This window comes from Salvia hispanica, chromosome 1 (assembly GCF_029641045.1).
Source record: "Salvia hispanica isolate PSC_SH4W2 chromosome 1, Shi_PSC_v1, whole genome shotgun sequence".
Taxonomy (NCBI): Eukaryota; Viridiplantae; Streptophyta; class Magnoliopsida; order Lamiales; family Lamiaceae; genus Salvia; species Salvia hispanica.
The window spans coordinates 7,333,840-7,345,889 of record NC_142692.1 but is presented as its reverse complement, the minus strand read 5'-3'; the positions used below and the strand labels follow the sequence as shown (position 1 = coordinate 7,345,889).

Sequence of the window (12,050 nt, the reverse complement as noted above, 5' to 3'; positions counted from 1 at the left end):
AATAATTTTTCACATGAATATCAGTTGCCTCAAATTAATGTTGATGTGGTAGCTACAAATTTACATTGCTTAAACGGCGTAGTTAAATGTCCATGCCACATCAGCTAGCAAAAAAAAAAAGGATAATTCAGTTACCTATTTTGTGTGTTGGATGTGTGAATCATCGAATGAAATAGATGTACAAAAATTGATATGTTGAAGGAGAATATTGTTAGAAACAAAATTCTTTGTTTATGAATATTTTTTCGTTATTATTTAGAAGGCGTGGAAGGAACAAATGCATGCTCACTAAAATTCGACAAATAATTCAAATAAAATAAATATGGTACTTATCTACCAATAAAAATAAATAGAGTGTGCATGTTTTAATTTGATAATAACATGAATGAAGATGAGACAACACATCTATTGTCAAGTTCCATCATTTCCCCTTCCTTGTTTTATCCAGGTAACCATTTGCTTCAAGTTACCTTTGTTGAATATTTGAATTGACGATAAAAGTCGTATATATAATGATTTTATGATATATTTCAGCCAAAAAAATATGGGTAATATATTAAAACTAACCATATTCGATTAGTTATATGGGTAAAACTAGATACATTTTGTACAAGAATTGGTAAAAGTTTCTTGTCACGTACTATGTTAGACTCGCCGTTGTGGTTGGACCTTGCTGGTCGGCTAGCAATGGCTTCAACAATTCGACCCCAATGTCATTTGCACTATAAAAAAAAATACGAGATTTGTTGACGAATTTACTAACAACAAATAGGCTTCTGAAAGATTACTGGGTAACATCGACAAAAAATATTTATCATTAAATCTCGTCTCTATATAGTTATAGACAAAAGTTTATTAACAAGATTTTCTATTTTCAATCACTACTACAAAATGCATCAACAAAAGTGTAGAAAGTCAATGTGTATGTTAGTATTAATTAATTAAGTAAAAGAGAGAACAAGAGACTTTGTTCTATATTATTCTCACTATTACTTACTTTCTCTTTATTTTTATTATTTATAAATATTATTTTCTCAAAACACGTGTGAAATCATCATAGCAAGGACGGAGGAAGTAGTATAATGTAATACTAATATTGAGTAAAGAAACACCACGTTGAATTATGTCTTTGCCCTAACCTTAAAAAATTAAGATACAAGTGTCAGTATTTATATGCACTTGGAATTATTTTTTTAAAGTTGGTCCAAATGTTGAAAGTATATATCTCTTTTCTAAATGATGGCCTAAAAACAGCATATTATTCCTTCCACACAACTTTATGTACATGTATAATTTGGTTTGTACCACAATATCTTTAAATGCCTTTACCTAATTTTGGTTCATCTTAATTTACCCTTCTTTTTTTCTTTTTTCTTACCTCTTGAATTCTATGATGCTGTGATCTTTTTCTTTGGTTTGGGTGTGTTGCTTTGTGTTTGTCTATGAAACTTTCGTCTTTTGTCTATGTCATCTTTTTTCCTCGACTTTTGTTGATTTTGTTCGTTTAGGTCCTTTTATGTTAGTTGAACTTTATCTCATACCGTGCTTCAATATTGCCTAGTGTGCATTAAGATAATATGGTCAAAAATCAGGATATATATCAATTTAAAACAAAAAAGATATGGGCTAAAATTTAATAGAATCAAACTAGTAGTAGTACTTATTAATTATCTCAACTATTTTCTTCTTTAGAAAACAAAACTTCCTTCTATGTATTCAATAACTGTTGATTTATCTTTGGTCATTCAAATTAGTGTAGCTGAAATAGTAAAAGAGCAAAATGAATTGTAAACTAGTACTACTCCATAATCCATATATACAACATCATCTCTATACGAATCTATTGATTCGTTATTTCATTTTATACTAGTGCTAAAGACACGGATTAAGTACTAGATGACAAAATTATCCATGTATGGGATACAATTTACTCCCTTCGTCTCCAGTAATTTGTCACCATTTAATCCGACACAAATTTTAAGAAGTTAGTGGAATGAGGATTTTATTTTTATATATTGGTTTTATAATAAGATGTGAGTAAGTGAGAATGATTTAGTGAAATGTTAGATTCACTACTAAAAATGGTACAAATAAAATGTAACAAATTTTTTGGAACGGAAGAAAATGATGGAACAGTTAGTTTCTTAGGTTGGAGAAAAATAATTTAACTTAAATTTAATAAATAATAAAGTAGAAAACGTAATGCACACGAGTTGAATTTTTATTTTTAAGTTGGAAAATAAAATTAAGTAATTAAAAACACGTTGAATTTTTCAACAACCAAATTAATTAGACTTTTGTGGAGACACGTGTCGCCTGGGTGTTCATTTTCTCTTTTTGTTGGAAGATCTCTTTTTTGTACACGTGCTTTCGCATAATTAAGTTTATTTCTTTCTGGGGGTTAAAAGTTAAAACTATATTGATATTCTTTTTTTTTTTTAATAATCCAAACCGTAGGGGATTGTCGATTTGGTTGTTCACCTACCAATCTCAGGCTGGATGGAGTTCAATCTATGTTCCATGAACATGTAGTATTTTCCAACCAAACAATTTAAATTTAATTTGAATAATAATTCAAAAAAATACTACTTCAGTCAAATGAATATATTCACACTCAATGTAGCATAGCCAAATTGCCGAAAAAATCATCAAGTCTGGTCAACTTTTGTTTAAGGCCACGGTTTTAAAAAATAGTTAAAATGTATCATGATTTTGACAAATTTTCTATTATCTCGTATGCAAAAAAGTTGGCGTCATGCATGCATATCATCACATTTTGATGTATATAGTACGTCTTTTAGCAATTTTTCTATCTGAGCGTAACAAAGATTGACTTACAAAGCTAGAAAAATGGCTTAAAAAATGAAGACATTTAAGACGTAAATTTTGGCCATACTATATATATCAAAGTCAGTTATTTTAAAAGTTGTGAGATTAACCAAATTTGATAATTTTTTTAGCGCTTTGCTCTGTAGAATATGGTAATATTAAGATATGAGAGTTTGCCAAGTATAATTCATACTCTCTGATTCCTACTCAAAATTTACAAGATTTGTGATGGATTGAAAAATAAAATGTGATAGATTGGAGTATGATATATCTAATAGTATTAATGTAGCAATTAATGGGTGAAGACTAACAAAAGTTGCATAGATTTTAGGACTTACACAAAAGTTGTTGGGAGTCAACTTCTATATATTCTACTCAAAAAACAAAAGAAAAGAACAATTAATCAATAAATCCTCTAATGTGCAAGCGTTGAAATTGTCGAGTTGTTGCCAAATTGTTTTTTAAGACATTTGTGTTCAAACTAGATTTCTATCACACGTGTCATACTATTTTATTAATAAATTAGGTATTTCTTAGGTTTTTATTTTAATATTGAATTCATATGTAATGTGGTTCAAAACAATGCTGGAGATAAGTTTTACAGTCATGCATGAAGACAACCTTTGATGATGATATCTATGTGACATTTGAATTCTTATTATAGATGATTGTAAAAATGTCAACTTTATTTATATGTATATGTTTGTAAAAATGTATGCAAGAACATTAGCATTCGGCCTTATTTTGCCTCGGCTTTTATTTGTAATTATTTATTTAAAAGATGAAAAATGAAATAAATTAATAACTAGTAGAATGGTTTTTATAAATTGATTAGCATAATTAATTTTGATATTCTATAATTTATCTAATTCATCTGTATTTTATCAAATAAATCAACTAATTAATTATATGATTACTTTGTATGAATTGAGTTGAGATAAATAACTTGGTTATATCTTATAAATTTAGTAGTATATAATTAATAAACACTCCTAGGGAATGCGATTTGTTATATTGTAAAAATTACTACTACTTTTTATTATCCTCTTAGTCCAGTTATACATGTTTTATTCTGCCGTTTTGGTACGTCTGTAGTGCATGTCTCACATCTTATTTTTACTATATATAATATAATAAGTGGTCTTTACATTCCATTTTATTATAAAACTATATAAAAGTGAAGTCTGTATTCTGCCGATTTTTTCCACTCACATTCTTCCAAATTTATTAAAATTTGAGTTGCACATATTTCAAGGATGGAGGAAGTATTTCAAAATATGTGCGAAGCGAATTTGCTATCTCTACAAATAACTAAACATTTTCACCCTTGCCCCATACTTCATGACTAAGACCTATCAAATTTCATTTGTCTTTTACCTTTTGAGCTTTCACGTCACATATACATTCATGTAACTAAATTTTTGGGTCACTAAACGACAGTTTATATTGAATGTGAATTAATGGATTGATTTGATTAAATTCAACGAATGTATGACTAAGATGGACATAAGTTAGGTTAATGTAGCTCTTAAGAGAAGCATGATGGTCACCAAACTTGGGAGAAAGATGCTTTGTATTTGAAGAGTGAGTATTGGAAGTATGTGTCTATATAGTTAGACAAACCATTAATGCTCCTTTAAATTAAGATGGCCAAAATTCTTCCATTCATGCAAAAGAAAGTAACACCCACAAATTTTTTTATCGATATTTGTAAAATATTTTAGGTTCAATTTAAGTGAAGCGTTGGGTCCTACCACCTAATCGTTGTTTGTGGTCGGAGTGTAATTGGATTCAATGGTCGTGAAAAAGCAGAGGTGTTGAGACGATGAGAAATATATACTCCTATTTATTTGAGCGAACTAAAATTACTATAACTTACGGTAAATAATCAATTATATATAGTGTGTTTTTTATTGTGTGTAATACAAATATTTAAAATCAATATAAAGTACTCCTAGTTGTAATAGTAACGCGCAACTTTAAAAATTATCAATAGTCATAACTATTTTTTTTTTGACTTTGGTACTCTTCATAGCCATCACAAAAAATATTCAAAAATATAGAAATGTCTGAGCCCGGGTTCGAACCGGGGACCTCTAGTGTGTGAGACTAGCGTGATAACCGACTACACCACCCAGACAATTATGTCTTATTTATCTTGTTTTTAATAATCAATTCTCACGGAGTTCATTTTGTAAAAATGTAGATAAAACTGAGTAGGAAATATATGGATTAAATCTCCAAAAAATGAAGTAAACGAATATATATGAATATATAAACAATACTACGATGTAAATAGAAACTGAATTGGGCCTGAACAAAAGTCATAGTCATCTCTAACAAAAAAGTGAGAATGAGGAGTAGCAAACTACTAACTTAAATAAATTGGATATTGATGTCTATATAGGATATCAATTTTCTTGTTCCATTGGATATATTAGTTATTGATGGAGGTTACGGTTAACGGTTAATTAAATCAACACTTTCCATTAATTGATGGTTAGTCCAATAATTTTTTAAATTGAAATATAGTATATTAATTTTTCAATATTTTGCAATTGTTCAACAATGATCAAAATAAAAAACTATAAGACAAAGCCAATAATGACGTGACAATAAAAATGGCGTTGTTTCAGACAAAATTATGCCATTTTATTTGATTGTTGATTAAAATGGCACTGATTTATCTGAAACGACGTAATTTTGTGTCATGTTCGTTTTGACTTTGATCATTATGGGATATTAGGAAAGCATAAAAAGTGTCACTTTTTTTTAAAGACAATTTTAGTTTGATGAGTCTAGGGTTAAAGAAGGATATTGTTCTTGATTCATAATTTTTTAAAAACCCAAGAAAGTATTTGTATTTCGGCCCAAATGAATAAAGAAGACGGTACATAATTTGAAATGGCCCAAAAGACTTATTTAAGACTCCTTTCACTATTATAAGAGTAAATCTCACAAATATTTTCTTAAAACTATAACAAACACCTATCATAATTTGAGAAAAAGCGTTAAAAGAGTTAACTAAAGAAAAAATAAAGTAGGAAATGAAAAAAAAGTTAGAGGAATGGAGAGTAAAGTATGTGAAAAGAAATGTGCTGACTTTCATTAAGAAGAGAAATGACCGCACTAATTGAGTATTTAAGGCTCCTTGCACTATTTATAAATCTCACAAATATTTTCTTAATAATGTACTGAAAAGAATTTCACCTACACAAATATTTTTCTCATTTGTTAAGTCATTCTTATTTATATATCATAATTGAATTTAATTAAATTATTAAAAATGACATAAATTATTCTTCATTTATAACTAAAATCTTAGTATTATTAATTTTTAATACTAGTAGTATATATACTTTATGTTTGCTTGATACATCGAATACTTTTAATTAAAAGTTTAAAAGTGGTATCATACAGTATTATTTATTCATTCATTATAATTTTTTAAAGTATAATACAGTAATATACTCAAGGAACTACTCCATTTAGACTAGGCACACTGCAATCGCATGTACAATTAGAATTTAGACCTTGCTGGTGCGCTACTAGTGTCGTGTGCAGGAGGGGGGATTGTTGGTGATTGTGTTCCTATTCTACCATTTTTAAAGAGATGAGAATAATGTACTAAAATTGGAGAGAGCCAGATTCAGGGATAGGGATAGGGATCGGGATTGGGATTGGGATAAGAGAGAGCTAATTGGAAATTATGTGTGGAAGGAAGGCCGTCCACAAGGTGTAAGGCATTCATTTGTTTCACAAATGCAGACCCCTTAACACTTTTTTTAAGATTTCTTTAGAGCATTCATATTGGTGCGGATGTCCCGGCAGACATTCCAAAAACACCTCCTACCATGTCATAAGGGCATCCCACTGCACATGACGAACATCCCCAAGGACATTCCGACGGACATCCACAATAATACAAATTCACAAATTCACCAAATTAAACAAATTTACGGAATTAAAATTTCGACATGAATATGGGGAATATGCAACGATTTTTTTTAAAAAAAACATACATATTTAAATTAAAAAAGTACATAGTTCAAATACATGTTATGCCTTGAATCTCTATAGTTTGCCGCTAGCCGAACGGGGGTCTCGCTAATACATGTGTTTGCAACGGTATGATATGTTTTTGTTTTAGGCCTTCATTTTCGATGATAATACATGTGTTAGAGTTTTTTAAAAAATCGTATTTCTAGAGTTTGCAACGAGCCGTATATATAGAGTTTGTAACAAGCCGTATATATAGAGTTTTAAAAAAAGTTAAATTTAAAAATTGGGACGTCCGCCGGCGACGTCCGTCAGTCCGACGCAATGGCGGACGTCGCGCGGATATCCCGGCGGACATCCCGGGAGCGCCGCAGATATCTGATGTCCTCACCTCACGTTCGTGTCCGCCCCTCCGTCGCCTAATGACGGACGTCCCGACACGCCGGTCGGACGTCTGCCGGATATCCGCCTTAGCGGATGCTCTTATGAAAAAGTAATATTCACAACCTACTATCTCTTCCCTTAATTATTCATAAGAAGCACAAATATTTTTTTAAATCTTTTTTTCATTTCTTTTCAGTTGTATTTATTTTTTCCATTTAATTGAAAGCTGAAAATATATAATTGAAATCAAAAAAATACTAGTAACATTTTTTGTAAGCGGTTCTGATACAGCAAAAATTAGAGAGATTTATTGAGTGAAAAAATTATGGGTTTTGTAGGGTATTTTGTAGATGAAATAGTTGACTTCAAAACAATAAGCCCACTACTAACCAACTATTTTCAGTATATCTTTTAGACCATCTTAAACTTGATTTATAAAATATTTATGAACTCCAGCGTTACAACAGTCCTTGATAATCAACAACAAAAGAAAAAGAACTAATTTCATCATATATAAAGCACACACACAAATGTGGGTATGTGTGTTTTTGTTCTATTAATGGTGGTACGTAGGGGATGATCCAATGTTGTTAAGTTCTTCAATCACCGAATATGCGGATTTCCCAAATATTGGCACAATTTGGTTGCCTCTCATAATCACGCGGTCTTTCTATTTTATAAATCGTGAGTGCTCTTTCACAAAACTCGATGCAATCCGTACTTGGTGTCAATAGGTCATAAGTCGGCGTTACATAATCGTCACCTCTTAATTCATTTAACGTGCTTCTAAACCGAATCACCACTTGATCGCCATCCCTCTCTCGGGAGTTGGAACTTTTGCGTTTGAAATTCCTGACTCGATTATCGCGATTGATAAGCTCAATGGTTCCTTAGCTGATGTGATGTTTGGGATGAATTGAAGGGTGTGGATGTTAGAGTTTGTATACTAGAAATCACGTTTCGAGTGATTGAATACTGTAAAACTCTTATTTTATTTTCCAAGGAATAAAACAGATTATTTTTGTCATAATGTTGTTATGTTTTACATTTAATGGATGTTAATGCATGTTTAAATGTATAAGTTAACTTAACAAAGTCTAAGTCTTTGTTTTAGTAGACCGGTTGTGGGCGTCGTCCACTTTAAGTCTTTGAATTTCACAACCTAGATGGAATTTGACTATCCATCGAGAAAGGTTGCAATGTCAGTCCGCATATTTCTAAGCCTTACTGAAATAAGCTGACATTGGTGTGGTATAGCACTGAACGGATCTAACAGCAAGACTTGTCCTTGGGCTATCTACTGAAAGGCGAGGTCTTGATAATATTTGTTTCTTAATCAATGTAGGTTAGCATTGTGCATACGGTATTGATTATGCACTACTTTGACTTATCAAATGGTGCGGGTTTTTCGTAACCCAATTATCCTGATATATTGGGTAGTGGTGATCAATATCTAGCGGTGCTAGGATTGCTATTATATTGAATCGTGCACGAGGAGAGTCTCGTTTGATAATGTCCTCAAGAGGAGTGCGAAACAAGGTTTTATTATTCGGAACCTAGTTAGTTGGAGTTTGATTACTCTATGAATAATAAATAAGCGTTTCATGCTGAGTCCACTCTTGGAATTAATAAGAAGTTAGTTAATTAAGTCAATAGCAGACATTAATTAATTAATGGACATTTTAATCTTAAGCACCGGAAAATGAAAGTTAAACGGAAACCCGGATTACTTGTAATTTCGGATTTGGATGGGGAGAGTTCAATATTACTTCTGTAGTGGCTGCTCGTAATATTCCAATTATAACTTATACTCCCTTCGTCCCAAGATAAGTGACCTACTTCTTTTGGGCACGGAATTTAAGGAATGGATTTAAATAAGTTAAAGTGGAGAGAGTAAAGTATGAGAGAGGGAAAAGTAGAGGAGAGAAGAGAGAATAAAGTAGGTAGAGAATAAAGTAAGAGAGATGACTTTTTGCTAAAAATGGAAATAGGTCACTTATAGTGGGACACCCCAAAAAGGAATACAAGTCACTTATCTTGGGACGGAGGGAGTATTAAATTGTGGGTTCAATTTAATTAGTAAAAAGTAAATTGGATGAGCCCATATCCAAAACCTTCCATAGATCCCTGTCTGGGCCCAAAAGGAACTTAATATAAATAGGAGAATAAATGAGACAAAAATAACGCAATTTCATTATTTGTGAAAATTTCAGCTTCCCCAGCTGTAGGAATTTTCGAATTCCTCTCCTATTCCAAAAAGGATTTCTTCTGTCTTCTTTATTTAAGTCCTAGTATTCTAGTAAGATCAGCCCACACTGATATTGGGATACAGTTCGGGAACCAGAGAGAAGATTTGTGGTCTAGTACTCAAAGCATCACGTGGAGAAGAAGCTAGCCATCTTCAATTCTTTGGAGAATTAATTAGGTATTTTTCTGCTCCGTAGAAAAGCATGTTTTAGGTTTCATTATTCTTAAAGCATGATTAATTCAAGTTATGAGCATGATATATGTGTGATGCACTATTTATTAGCACTAAAAATACCTGCAAGTTTACAGGGTAGATCTAGTATAGCTAAAGGTCAGTACCGGGATATCGAACACAGGGAATAAGATTGCAACTGTCTATCATATACTAAGCGTCATATACTATCTAGAGACACACATTATTTTTGGTTTTTGGTTTTATAAACTAGACATAAATATAAATAAATAAAATAAAATAATACAAAACAGGCTAAAGAATGTAGAGTTTTGGGATCCAACTAATATAACCTAGTGATGATTAATCTCATAGAACCTTTACCTTTATGTGTCTCCAGGATTATTAGGAAAGTCGCGATTATCAGATAAGCCCCCTCTCGAGTGTACCTATCCAGTAGATTAGACTCTAACTATCAAAGTCTCTTTCTAATAGATTAGATTCTAACTCCTTAAGTTCCTAAGACTCAAACCCCTCACAAAGGGTCCCCTCTCTCGAGTGCAGATAAACCTATGTGTTGTACTCGTTCCTTTTACCACGTAAAACTAGCTATCTCTCGATTAATCTAGTTAAACGAACATAGTTCTAAAGTTGGCCAAACAAAAGAACAATAAAAGCACAAGAACAAGCAAAACAATCACAAGAGCTAAGAAAAAGTTTAATTCAATAAATCAAAACATGTTCATAATAGTCTTCACCAAAAACCATACAAAAGATATTTAACTACTCATAGACAAGTAGTAAAAATCAATAAAAGTACTAGACATGAAAGAAATTGATAAAACCCAATGTTGAATCTTCAATCTTCAGTCTCTCTTGCCTGGATTTGCAGAGCTCCGCTCCAATGGAAGATGGATGAATTCGGTGTGGAATATGGAATGGAAGAAGGTGTAGAGAGGGAAGGATTGGAGGCTATGAGATAGAGATTTTGAATTAGGTTTGGGTATTTATAGGCTAGAAAAAGGGTTTTTGAATGGTAAAAATTATCCTCCAAGAAATATAAAAGATATTATTTTCGAATTCTTCAATTAATAGGAGAGATTTGAGCAATAATTTATTCCTTCCTTGAATTTCCGCCTAATTTCCGTCAGCTTTGACTGTACTGCGCAATGTTCGTAGAATAGTCATAACTTTCTCCACAGAACTCCGATTGAGACGTGCGAGATGTCCACGCGAAGCTCTTTCGAAGACGAAGAGAATGATATGAATTAAGCACTGATTGGACCACAAACTCGCTGGAAGAATAGGCTCGAACAGAGGCTGCTGCACCTTGGTCTTTTTGCACCCTTTTCTATCTTTTTCTATCATTGATCAACAAACACATTAAAAATACCAAATGTATAACATATGCAATTTAAGAACATAATTTGCATGATTGACATTTAAAACGAGTCAAATCTAGCCCTTAGAAACATGCAAAATCCGTGTTTGTCAATGTGATAATTACGCGAATAGGTTTTGTCTAAATAATCTGCTAAATAGATCTGATTATTATGTAATTGATTTATGTGAGCGCTTCCGCTGCCAGCCCCTTCAGTGGATGCATAATAACTCCGTGTAGGTGTTGTCATTAAAATTGGATTTGGAACAAGATTTTTGGACTAATGAAGGAGTAGCAATAGTGGTTTTGGGTGATGAGATCAAAATTATTGAGGAGATAAGAAGAATTATAGGAAATGATGAGATGATTGAAGTTGAGATATACTGTATGTTGCTGTTGAGGCTATTTAATGTAAATCAGTATTCGATTGTTTTGTTTGGACGCGGACGTCCGTCATTAGGCGTGGGAGGCGAGGACGCGGACGCCCGGTGAGGACACCGCTCATCCACGGCTTTCCGGCGACGTCCCTCGCGACGTCCGCCATTGCGTCGCCGACGCGGACGTCCCGGTTTTCTTTCTTTTTTATTATTATTATAAAAAACTCTATATATACGGCTCGTTGCAAACTCTGTATATACTATTTTTTAAAAAACTCTAACGCATGCATTATCGTTGGAAATTAAGACATAAAACAAAAACATATCATACCGTCAGACCGTTCGGCTAGCGGCAAACTATAGAGATTCAAGGCATAACATATACTTTTTTTGAATCGTTTTTTGGTTTGGGGTGATTTTTTTTAAAAACCATTTAGTACTTTTTTTAGTTTAAATATGTATGTTTTTTTTAAAAAAAATAAAATCATTGCATTTTTCCTGTATTTGTATCGAAATTTTAATTCCGTAACGTAAATTGCATATTTGTGAATTTGTGAATTTATTTTATTGCAGCAAGTCCGCGCGGGAAGTCCTTGGGGATGTCCGCTATTGTGCAATGGAAAATCCTTATGACGTGGCAGAATGTATTTTTGGGAAGTCC

General features: G+C 32.2%; 1 non-coding gene across 1 annotated transcript; it reads right to left on the bottom strand.

Annotated features, from left to right (window-relative positions):
• Window positions 1–4,895: 4,895 nt before the first annotated feature.
• TRNAV-CAC (transfer RNA valine (anticodon CAC)) lies at window positions 4,896–4,969 on the bottom strand. Its single transcript has one exon. It is a non-coding gene; the product is annotated as a tRNA-Val (tRNA).
• Between the last annotated feature and the right edge of the window lie 7,081 nt (window positions 4,970–12,050).